The 11,295-nt window shown below is 33.8% G+C and overlaps 1 pseudogene; it reads right to left on the bottom strand.

Moving 5' to 3' along the window:
- Positions 1-3,340: 3,340 nt before the first annotated feature.
- LOC120084827 (exocyst complex component SEC15A pseudogene) lies at positions 3,341-5,848 on the bottom strand (annotated as a pseudogene).
- Between the last annotated feature and the right edge of the window lie 5,447 nt (positions 5,849-11,295).

The following is an 11,295-nucleotide window of genomic DNA, read 5'->3' as shown; positions in this document are numbered from 1 at the left end:
AGAGTGAGGCACATCCAATAGTGTTACCAGGATGAGATATCCAATTTCATCCATATACTTATTAGACCATTTAGGCTATATATTGTCAACTTGATCCTGTTTATGTCACTACATAAATTTACAACATTCATACTATAGCCAAGGATGCGTTTATTGGATTTTCATAATAAGATGCAAAATCAACAAGTTATTGTTGATAAAATAGAATGTTTAACACAAACTACGAGTTCTAGGACATTCCCAACAAATGATGCACAACTATCATTGATAGACAGTGATAGATGACTATCACAGTCCATCTACAATACACAGTGATATAAAATTTATAAGAAGAATACTTCATTTGAAATAATACCGGATTCATTTCTTTCAACCTTTCAAAAACTGTGGAATCAAGCTATATGATTCAACTGCATCACCATTTAATGATCTTAATATATGTTCTTTTGCCCTCCAAGATTTTTGATAACTAATATTAACACTAAGCTTAGTACGAGCCTTATGAACAATATCTCTAGGAAGGGAGTGATCAGTAGTGATAAACCTAAAATCCTCTTTCAAGCAGTCCCCAATTACATATGAAGAAGCTTGACTATGACAACTTTGAGTTGTATTCATTGAACAATTATGGTAAAAAATATACTTTCTAAGCATCCACAACTCACTCTTCTTGTACCGAGATGCCCGAACATACCATTGACAACATTCTTGCAAACATTTCAACTCAAGCGACTTTAAATTTGACCATGTAGTCCTAAATTGAAAATTCTTATTCACTGCTATCACATAAAAATACTTACATAATATTTCTTTACTTCAAAATACATTTTTTTCCTTCAAACCACCATTAAAACCAACATTTCGTATAACTTGATCATTTGAAGAACTAGAAGAAGAACCTAAACATAGCAATCTATCACCACCTCCACCACTAATACCACTATAAGATCCTTCTATAGAATGATGACTAAAATGAGCAACTAAAGGATGCCTAATCCTTGAATTTTTAGCTAAAGACAAATACCAACTGACATCCTTATCTTGCTTTATTTGAAATACAGATTGAATATTAGTTTGACCAAAATCCAATAATATTGATAAATCTATTGAAACATCCAACTGAATTTCACCCAATATCAAACTAACTAAACTATTGAAGTCTATCATATCATCAACAAAAACTCCAGCAACACTATAATTCTCATAAGAATTTTAATGAGTCCACTGTCCACCATAAAAAACGACTACAAGAATATTAACCATGATATCTATTTACTACAATAAAAGGAAAAGAAGATTGTATAAGAAAAATGTTAATATGTATATAGCTCTATCATTGTCTATCAGTGATAGACAATAGAGCTCAACCGCAGTATATCAAGCATGGTATATCACTAGTGATAGAGCTCAATTACTGTTATAGAGAGTGATAGAGTTCTATCACTTTCTATCAGTGATAGACAATGATAGAACTATATAAGTGATAGAACTATATCACTGTCTATCGCTGATAGAAAGTGATAAAACTCTATCACTTTGTATAACTTATAGACAGCTATATATGTGTATCATTGTCTATTAGTGGTAGAGGAATGTTCACATCCATACATAGTCACACCAAAAACTATCTATCTATGGGGAAGAAACCATAGATGGATGGTGCTACACGATTGTTTAGCATACAAAGATGCGTCGAGTATCCAATACCACGCGATTGTCTAGCAAGCGAGCACCTATGCGATCATGCAGCCAACGCAACACGATCGTGTAAAAAACTCTACACAATCACGTAGCATTAGCTATACGATTGTTTAGCAAATGCTACACGATTGTGTAGTAAACTCTACATGATCGCATAACAAAAACTATCCGATCATTTAACTTTATAAAATTTAAAGAAGCCTTAATATGTATATAGCTCTATCACTATCTATCAGCGATAGACAATGATAGAGTTCAATCACAGTATATCAAGTACGGTATATCACTAGTGATAGAGCTCAATTACTGTTATAGAGAGTGATAGAGTTCTATCACTTTCTATCAATAATAGACAGTGATAGAACTATATCACTGTCTATCACTAATAAAAAGTGATAAAACTCTATCACTTTGTATAATTCATAGGCATTGATATACGTGTATCATTGTCTATCAATGGTAGAGAAATATTCACATCCATACATAGTCATACCAAAAACTATCTATCTGCGGGGAAGAAGCCATAGATGGACGGTGCTACACGATTGTTTAGCACGCAAGGATGCGTCGAGTATCCAATACCACACGATCGTTTAGCAAACGAGCACCTATGCTATCATACAACCAGTACAACACAATCGTGTAAAAAACTCTATACAATCGCGTAGCATTAGCTATATGATCATTTAGCAATTGCTACACGATCATGTAGTAAACTCTACATAATCTCACAACAAAAGCTATCCGATCATTTAACTTTGTAAAATTTAAAGAAAACATTCAAACGAGAATTCTATCCCGAAACATCCATCAACAATTCATCCACAAATATTTATCACATAAATGCAATGCAGATAAAAAAAAACCCATTAGTACTGTAAACGAATTCAATGAAGAAACGTACACTTACAAACACAAAAAATAGAAGAAAAAAAATCGTAATGTGGTCGAGGAAGAATTTCAATGAAGAAGATCGGTGAGGAAGAAGATCACGATGTTCGACGAGGAAGAAGGAAAAACAATGTTCAATGAGGAAGAAGATCAATGCGTTTGATAAGGAAGTAAGAAGAACAACGTTCAGCTAGTGCGGCAAATCAAATTTCAAGAAAAGGAAAATCGATGAGAAAGAAAATCATGGTGCCGGTAAGGAGAATAAGCGAGGAAGAACATCAATACGGTGTTTGTAATTTGAGAATGACGAGGAGGAAAATCATGGCATCGACGAGGAAGCAGAGTTCAGCGAGCGAGCACGGCAAATGAAAATTCAAGAAAAAGAAAATCGGCGGGGAAGAAGAGTATTTTTGGTAATTTAAAAAAAAGGAAAATTGGAATTTGTTTTTGCTATAAAAAAGGTATAAATATTATTGTTTTTTTTCTTATTTATAAGAATTCCCCTATTTATTATTTGAATAATTTAATTTATGTCAAGCTAATTTTATTTCTTTGTTTCTTACAATGGACACAAACATGCTTCTATTGTATAAAGCCATGGTGTTTCAAAATATATATGTATATACAAAGCCATGAAAATCAACAAACAACAATGATGCAACAAAGGAAACTGACCAAAAATCTTTTCCCTTTTAGTCACATTACAAAATAATATAGATTATCCAAATAAATAACTACTGTACAACTATTATTCAATAAATAATGGAGGAAAAAAAATCTTCAAGCCTCTGTTAAAATCTTTCAGTCTTTTCTTCAGCATATCCATTGATTTCTTGCGAGAGTTTTGCTTTGTATTTCTACTGGAAAGGCTCCCAAAGATCCCATCAGGAGAGTCCTTGAACTTCTCACATATACTAGCCACTTTCTTATAATCCAACATGTTGTAGTTCTTCTGCCTTATCACTGGATTCATGAAGTTCTCCGGCTGACTGCTTTGTAAAAGGTTGATTAATTTCCGGGCTTCTATTAAGCAACTTCGGTAAATTCCTCCTCCGTAGATTTCACTCAACCCTGTGCTGTGGAATCTCTCGTCTGCAAAAGCTTCCAGCATTGTCCGATCATTGTTGATGCTCGTGACTGCGTTCGTGTTAAACCTTTTGGCACTGTCGCTAAGAAAAGCTGAAACTATAGAGTAGGAGATATGATCGAGAGCGCCACTCCCGACTTTGTATAAAGCTTCCATTGGTAAAATCTGTTGTGCAGTGTGAGGACTTCATTTATATAATCATTTGCATTTGCAGTAACCTCCTCAGAAGTCCAACCAATATTCTTTGTATGAGCCATAAACTCATCTAACTTGTTCACCAAAGTCACCAATGCAATATAAGCTGCATCCCTTGATGTTTTAAGAACGACTTTCGCAGCGAAACCGCTTTGTGGCCTCTCGACTGATCGAAGAGGCATTCCACATAACTAACCTGCATGCCCGATGAAATAGTCGCACGCTCGTTCCAGAAGGGTTATATTTGCAGCAATTTGCATCGCTTGAGAAACACCAATGGATGCACCATGGATAATATTGAGCATTGCTTCATTTAAAACATCAATTAGGAGCCTGTCCAAATATTTCTTCACAACCTCGAAAAGATTAGAATGTACACTGTAGGTCAAGTAATCGACACATCCTTTAAAGAAGGACCTTACAATGCGGCAGACATCAGGAACGGTAGAAGAAAACGGTGCTATAAACGGAAATGCAGGTATTATATCAGAAGTCTGGAGATTAAAAGCGAGAACGTTGTTTTCATAATCGCTATCTTTTTTCAGAACCATCTGCTCATAGGAGTCATTAGCTAGAACATCCACTATTTGTTGCCGGCACTCTTCCAAAAGGAGTTGATGATATTTGTCCCGGATTTTGTTCAAAGTCTCGAGAATCGGCCCAACTTCGTATCCATATTGTCTAAAAGTAGATGCCAGAAGAGTAATGTAATCCTTCACCAGGAGAAGGTGAGTTGCAGAATCCATGAGGGAAAATTGTACCTCAAGCACTGATGTCACCTTCACGACAGCAGTTTCCAACATTGCTTCAACCTGTTCAGCTGATAATAGCTCGGCAGTGCTCATCACGCGATCCTCTACTATGAAATATCCTGCAATTTGAGCTAAATAGGTCTGATAGGATTCAATAAAGGGCTGAGAAGAAGGAATCTGCAAGTCGGAATGAAGCTGCAACATTCGATTCCTGTAGTAGTATTCACGAAAATGCTCTTTGATCCCAAGACATGTATGAATGTGATATGCTCGATAAAGAGGTACAAGGTCAAACTTTAGAATGGAGTCCTCATCAATATCTCCAACATCTAAAGTATATGCAAAATCTCCTAGCCCTGAAATGTTCTGTTCCTCAGCCTTCCTCTGACGTTCTAACATTTCTTCATCTCTTTGGCGAGAAGTTGCTGCATGGCCTATAGCTGTTTGCCCAATAACCTTAGCCAAACTCCTTACATGAACGAGCCATTCATTAAATTGAGTGGACACTTTCTTCTCAATATGAGATTTGATCACAGGAACTCTCGTCTCAATGATCATTTTTAGGGTCTTGACAGAAATGTTATGCATCACAGTAGTAGTAGCGTAAAGGCCGTAAGTCGGGGGGCGGCCATAACATAAGGCTATTACTTTCACATCTCTCTCTTTCTTTGTAGATGTAGATTTCCTTCCTGTGTTCTTAGTTGCATTGCATAAAATAATTCTTCTCAATCAGATCGAGAGTTTTCAATGCAGGGTAAAAGTGGCCTTTAGAAATATGATCATTGCACTTGACACAAAGATCAAGCACCTGAACACAAACCTGGGACATTTTGATGGCTTCAGTCACAGTTTGTTTTATTGAATAGCATTCAAGAAGCTATTCAAGTCGAATCAAAAGCACACTCCCAACCTCTTGCACTTTAAAGTTATCAGTTGACAGTTCGGCCTTCAGCTCTTCAGCATCAACCAAAACACCACGAAGTTCATCAACTGCACGGATAAACTCCTCGTAGTGGGTCTTGCACAACTCTTCGATTTCAATTTCCTTCTTCTTTACAGCGTTCTTCAACTGAAGAAGGAGAGTTTCTGGTCGACCCATTTCAAATGCATGTCTAACAATTGGACCACGGTCCTCGCCATTCCTAATTAATGTTGCAAGGACTAATTCTTCAGCCGTTTCCCCATTCTCGGCAGCAGCTCTCCTCCTTGGTTTCACCTCCATTATTAAGATCAAACCCTACAAGAATTCTAGGCTTTAATTTCGGTTTAAAACCGACATTAAAGGGCTTTAATGTCGGTTGACAACCGACATTGTACACCCTCTTCAATGTTGGTTTAAAACCGCCATTAAAGACAACCGAAATAAAAGACCTTTTATAGCACTATCTTTAATGTCGGTTGTCAACTGACATTAAAGTCCTTTAATGTCGGTTTTGAACCGACATTGAAGCCCAAAATCCATGTTCCTTTTTTTCATTTATTGTCCATTTTTTTAAAATTTCGTTGTCGAATCCATTTTTAATGTCGATCAAAAAGTTAAAAACAACATTATATGTCTCGTGTTGGGTCAGGAAATGTTCGTCATTGTTTTTATTAAAAAATATAAAAAATTATTCATTGTAATGCATGCTTGTTATATTTTACATGGCAAGCCAACAATACTCGTCTTCCACCACTCAAACCTGAAATATAACAATAGACAGAACAAGACACTTTACCACAAAACTAAATACAAAGTTACCTACAATGAAGCACACTTCTATAATAATTTATCCACAAACAAGAATTAATATTTCCAATCCATTCTATAAGTACTCATCAAATATGAAATAAACACACTAACCAACATTTGTATATCGATAACACACTTTCATAGAACAATAATTATAGTTATCATATCCAACACTCATATGGAACCACCCGCCTCTCCAAAACTACAATCAGAAATATCAACCACCTCTATAATATTAATAATCATTTCTCCCATTCACAAAAATTAATTAGTACTTCCATGAATACTTATACCAAATACCCATAAACAAAAAAATTATATATAAATCTTCCAATAAATAGATCATGGTTAGATAATAATTTGTCTATCTACAAACCAATAATTAGTACTTTGGATTCATTCTAAACTTGCATATTTTACTCAAAACTTGTCAAGATTCATTCTAAGCTAGCATTTACATTCTATTGAGACAAAAAAAAAAAAAAAAAAAAACAAGAAGTACATTCTTACACAAATCGGCCAACAAAACTTGCACATTGGGTTCGAATTACGTCAATCTCTCCATGGGTATATGCATTTTTTGTATTGAACTACAAAAAGGAAAAAAAAAAAACTCAACATAAGTTTACATCATTTATTAAATTAAAACTAGTATATAAAAAATAAATAATTTACGTACGAGGCTAGTAATGAGAGTAGTAGGATTATGTATTATTTCGTGTATATACTTTTGCACATAGTACCCGCATCCTATAGAATCTAATTGACGGGGTCACTGCATATAAAGAAGTTGAAAACAATTATTCTTATGTTTGAATGAACATAAATTGTTAAAAATGAATGCAAATTTACCTTTACAGGTTTCCATTTTGGAGAAGATCGATGGTGTCGGAGATCGTGCTTGGCTTGCCATATTTTCAATCCACTAAATAGTTTGAAAACATTAGTTAAACATAAATACTTGAATTAAGAGCTAAGAAAGTCCAGTTACACTTACATATTTATAACTCCATGAAAATCCTCTTGAACCTTACTTCAAATAGAGTCCAAAATATAATCACAATTTTCTTGTAGATTGATTACAATCAATATCCAATGATAACTATAATAAGCAACAATTTTGAAATATTAGTACCTGTATAATGCAAATTAAAAATAACTAAAGAACTTGTATTTACTTACCTTGTGTTATATGGAATAAGAACTAATTGGTCCAAATTAGCCAATCCTAGTTGGTTGGCTAAATTTCTAGATCGAATGTCTCGATATTTTTGCTTGATCAATTATAAAAAAAACTTCTTGGTAATATCACGGCCACATTCATCCCAAAGATACCTAAACAAAGTAAAAGTTATTATTTAAACATGAAACAAAATATACATGAAGATTGTGAATCTAGATGAGTAATACTTACGCAATGTATGTCAAAATACACATATAATCAATTTCAACCATATTGCAATATTGAATCGGATCATCGCGGCCTAAATAAACAAATTTGTCTCTTCCAAATATATGCTCGTTCAAATTGATATGGATCATGTCTACATCGTTCATGTTGCGTATGACATGTCCGTTCAAGAGTTTGATGGTGCCATTGGTGTTCGTATATTTGGAGGAGTGCCAATACTCTTAATTGTTGAATGGTCCTACCATAACCAAAGTTACAAAAATTCAAAGTACGAAAGATAATAAATAACCAAACTCATATATTGAAAAAGAGGCATACTTTTTCCTCGTCAACCATAATTACAAGTTAACGAGGCCATGTTATGAAGTTGCCCATTGCTTGATTTAAAGACTCTATTTTTCCCTTAACAGGAATTGGTATTGGCAAATCTTCTCCCATGACAATGTCAATCAGTACTTTAACGTTAAGCATGACACATCATCATCAAACATTGTGGCTATTGCAACAATATTATCTAGAGTTCCTATAGCCAATTGGCTGATGTCCCCTTAACAAATTTAAAAGAACTAATGTCATGCATGGTTAAGCATAATATGATTAAAATTTAAAAGTCACAACAAATAAATTACCTCCAAATCTTCTTTAGGCATCTTCTTAGTATCCTCTTCTTCAGATGCACTAGGTGCGACACTTTTAACAGATGATTTGGTTTGATGAGATTGTTTGCTATGAGTTTTTTTCTCTTGACACTTTAACATGTCGAACATTTTTTTCGTTAGAGTCTTCTTCAATTTCTTGGCTCATTGTGGACTTTGGTTTTACTAATTTAAAATATTGGGAATGGGAAACAAAAACACCCACTTCTCTAACACGTCCCTAATGTTCATCTGTACATAATGCTTTGGTAAAAACATCTTTACCTTCATAGACTTTAGCTGATTTATCCTGTAAAACATATTACAATTTTCACACAATATCTATGTTATCACAAGTTTCAGGTATTATATATATGCCATTTTAAACTTTGTACAATATAAACTTACAATTCGACTGACACATTCTCGAGTGGCTTCATCAAAGTATTCATGATTTTTTTTTTCCTTTTCGTGCTTTTTTTCCATAAAGTCGAATGATAAGAAGGATTACTCGATATATTCTACATGAACATACATATTTATTTAGCATAAACATATTAGAATAAAATATTTAATTTAAGTCAAAAAATTTACTAATTCTTGGGCCAGATTCGCATAACCCTTACGAAATATGTGATGATTATATACACATTTCGACCTGCTTTCTTTTTTAAGACGACTGATTTCCTGTACAACCAATCTAGTTGAAGTTACCTATCAAAACAATGATAATATTGACATTTACTTAGAATGACTTACATCCCATTCTTCACTTAATCATTCATTAACAAACGATGTCTACTGATCTTGATCTATATGAGAAATTGTTAAGGAGGAAATTGCAAGATCGAGGGTTCATCTTTAAATGGAGATATGAACTTTTGAGTCAATGTGGTCTTGAAAGTCCGAAACTTCCTAGATGCAGACATGAGTATACCATGTTTGGACTTAGAGTCCACATCGAACGACATCTGCAGAATGAAAAAAGTAGTAAACAATAAACTAATATACTACTATGCACATGAATTAAAATTTTAGAAAAGATACCTATATACAATAAAAAAGTTTATCTTTAAAATGGTTTGGAACTTTTTTTTTCCAAGAATTATATGTTATAGGTATTTGTTGTCGAACACAATCTTCGACATAACTTTGCATTTTCTTTGCACCAAATCCAATTGGTTGTCCATGTTCATTATAATCAATGGCCAACCGTTGCCCAGATGTTCTTATTTGTGCCAACTCAGACATAATAGTTGGCCCACGTGGAATACTTATTCCGTTATTTTTTTGCGAGATCATATTTCTATTATCCTTGCTGCTACTTGCTAAATTTTCCATGTGAATCTGCAAAAAAAAAAAAAAAAAAAAAAAACATTACTCACACAAAAAACATATAATCTTAATATTTAATACATATAACCATAAGAAATGACATACCATGTTTAATACATTATTTATCAATCCATCTACCCTCACAATCATTTCTAATGTATGTGGATGTTGTATCATCAATCTCAATAGATGTATCAACATTGGGCATTCTTTGCATACCTCCATAACAACACTCTTGCAACATATCTCCTATTCCATCTTCATAAAAATCATCTTCAGCTGCTCATTGTGGAGATGTTAAAACAATTGACCAATCCAAATTTGCGGGGTCTTTTACATAAAAGACTTGTTTTGCTTAAAAGGCTAAAATAAATGGGTCTGATTTATGTCCAATAAAGTCCACAATAGTAAACCCAAACTTATCTGTTTTGACTTCATTTCTATTCTCAACCCAATTACATTTGAATAAAATAAATGATAATCCATGATAGTCAAGCTCCAATATTTCTTGTATCACTATAAAAAGTCATATCTAACATGACAGGGCTTTTGTCCTTAGCACTAGAGACTTGCATTGTGGTAGCCGTTATACTAACTCCACTATTTTGAACCCTTCTAATATCATCGTGATTCGTTGTGTGATAGTATTAACCATTGACCATGTAACCAGAATATTTTGCCACAGTTGGACAAGGTCCATTAGCTATCCATATTAAAGAAGGCGATATGGAACTTTTGGGAACTTCGAGAGCTAGTGCAACCTATGATATATTTTATAATAGTTTAGTAGTTAATATTTAATTATACATCAAATAGTAGGCCTCTAGAGATTACCCGTGTGGACAACCACCGACTGAATGTACGATTATGCTCTTCTTGAAGCCACTTTCTACTTTTACTTTAACCAGAATTGAGCTTAGAAAAAATATCCATATGTTGCCTATTATAAATGACAAAGTTAGTAGATCATTGAATAATCAAGTAACCTAAAATGAGAATAAGATGGAGATCTACATACTCGACATAAGGAAGCACATCATTTACATTTTGAATGACATAAAGATGAACTTGATCCAACTCATCCTTACTCGTTCTGATAAAAGAAGCAGCTGATAATGCTATATCAATGTTTGAGTTTGCTTTCTTTGTTGATGAGTTTAGCCCAATAGAATTAACTCCAGATACAAATTCAGAACAAAACTTTATCGTCTCTTCGACAATATAATTTTCTCCAGCACAACCTTATGGTTGATTTCTATTTCGTATATAAGTTTTCAACACTTTCATGTATCATTCAAAATGATACATCCACCTCAAATAAACAGGTCCACAAAACTCAACTTCTTTTATAAGATGCACTACAAGGTGTACCATTATTGTGAAGAATGAGGTGGAAAATACTTCTCTAAGAGGCATAAAGTGACAACTATATCCTCTTGCATACCCTTTAATTGAGATGAATTGATCATCTTGCAACATATAACATTAAGGAAGAAGCATAGGTGAGTAATTGCAAGTCTTACATGTTTGGGTAAAATATGGCTACAGGTAATAAT

Source organism: Benincasa hispida, chromosome 9, assembly GCF_027475165.1.
Source record: "Benincasa hispida cultivar pf3 chromosome 9, pf3_genome.v1.1, whole genome shotgun sequence".
NCBI lineage: Eukaryota > Viridiplantae > Streptophyta > Magnoliopsida > Cucurbitales > Cucurbitaceae > Benincasa > Benincasa hispida.
The sequence above is the reverse complement of the archived record's forward strand: the minus strand, read 5'-3'. Positions and strand labels throughout refer to the sequence as shown.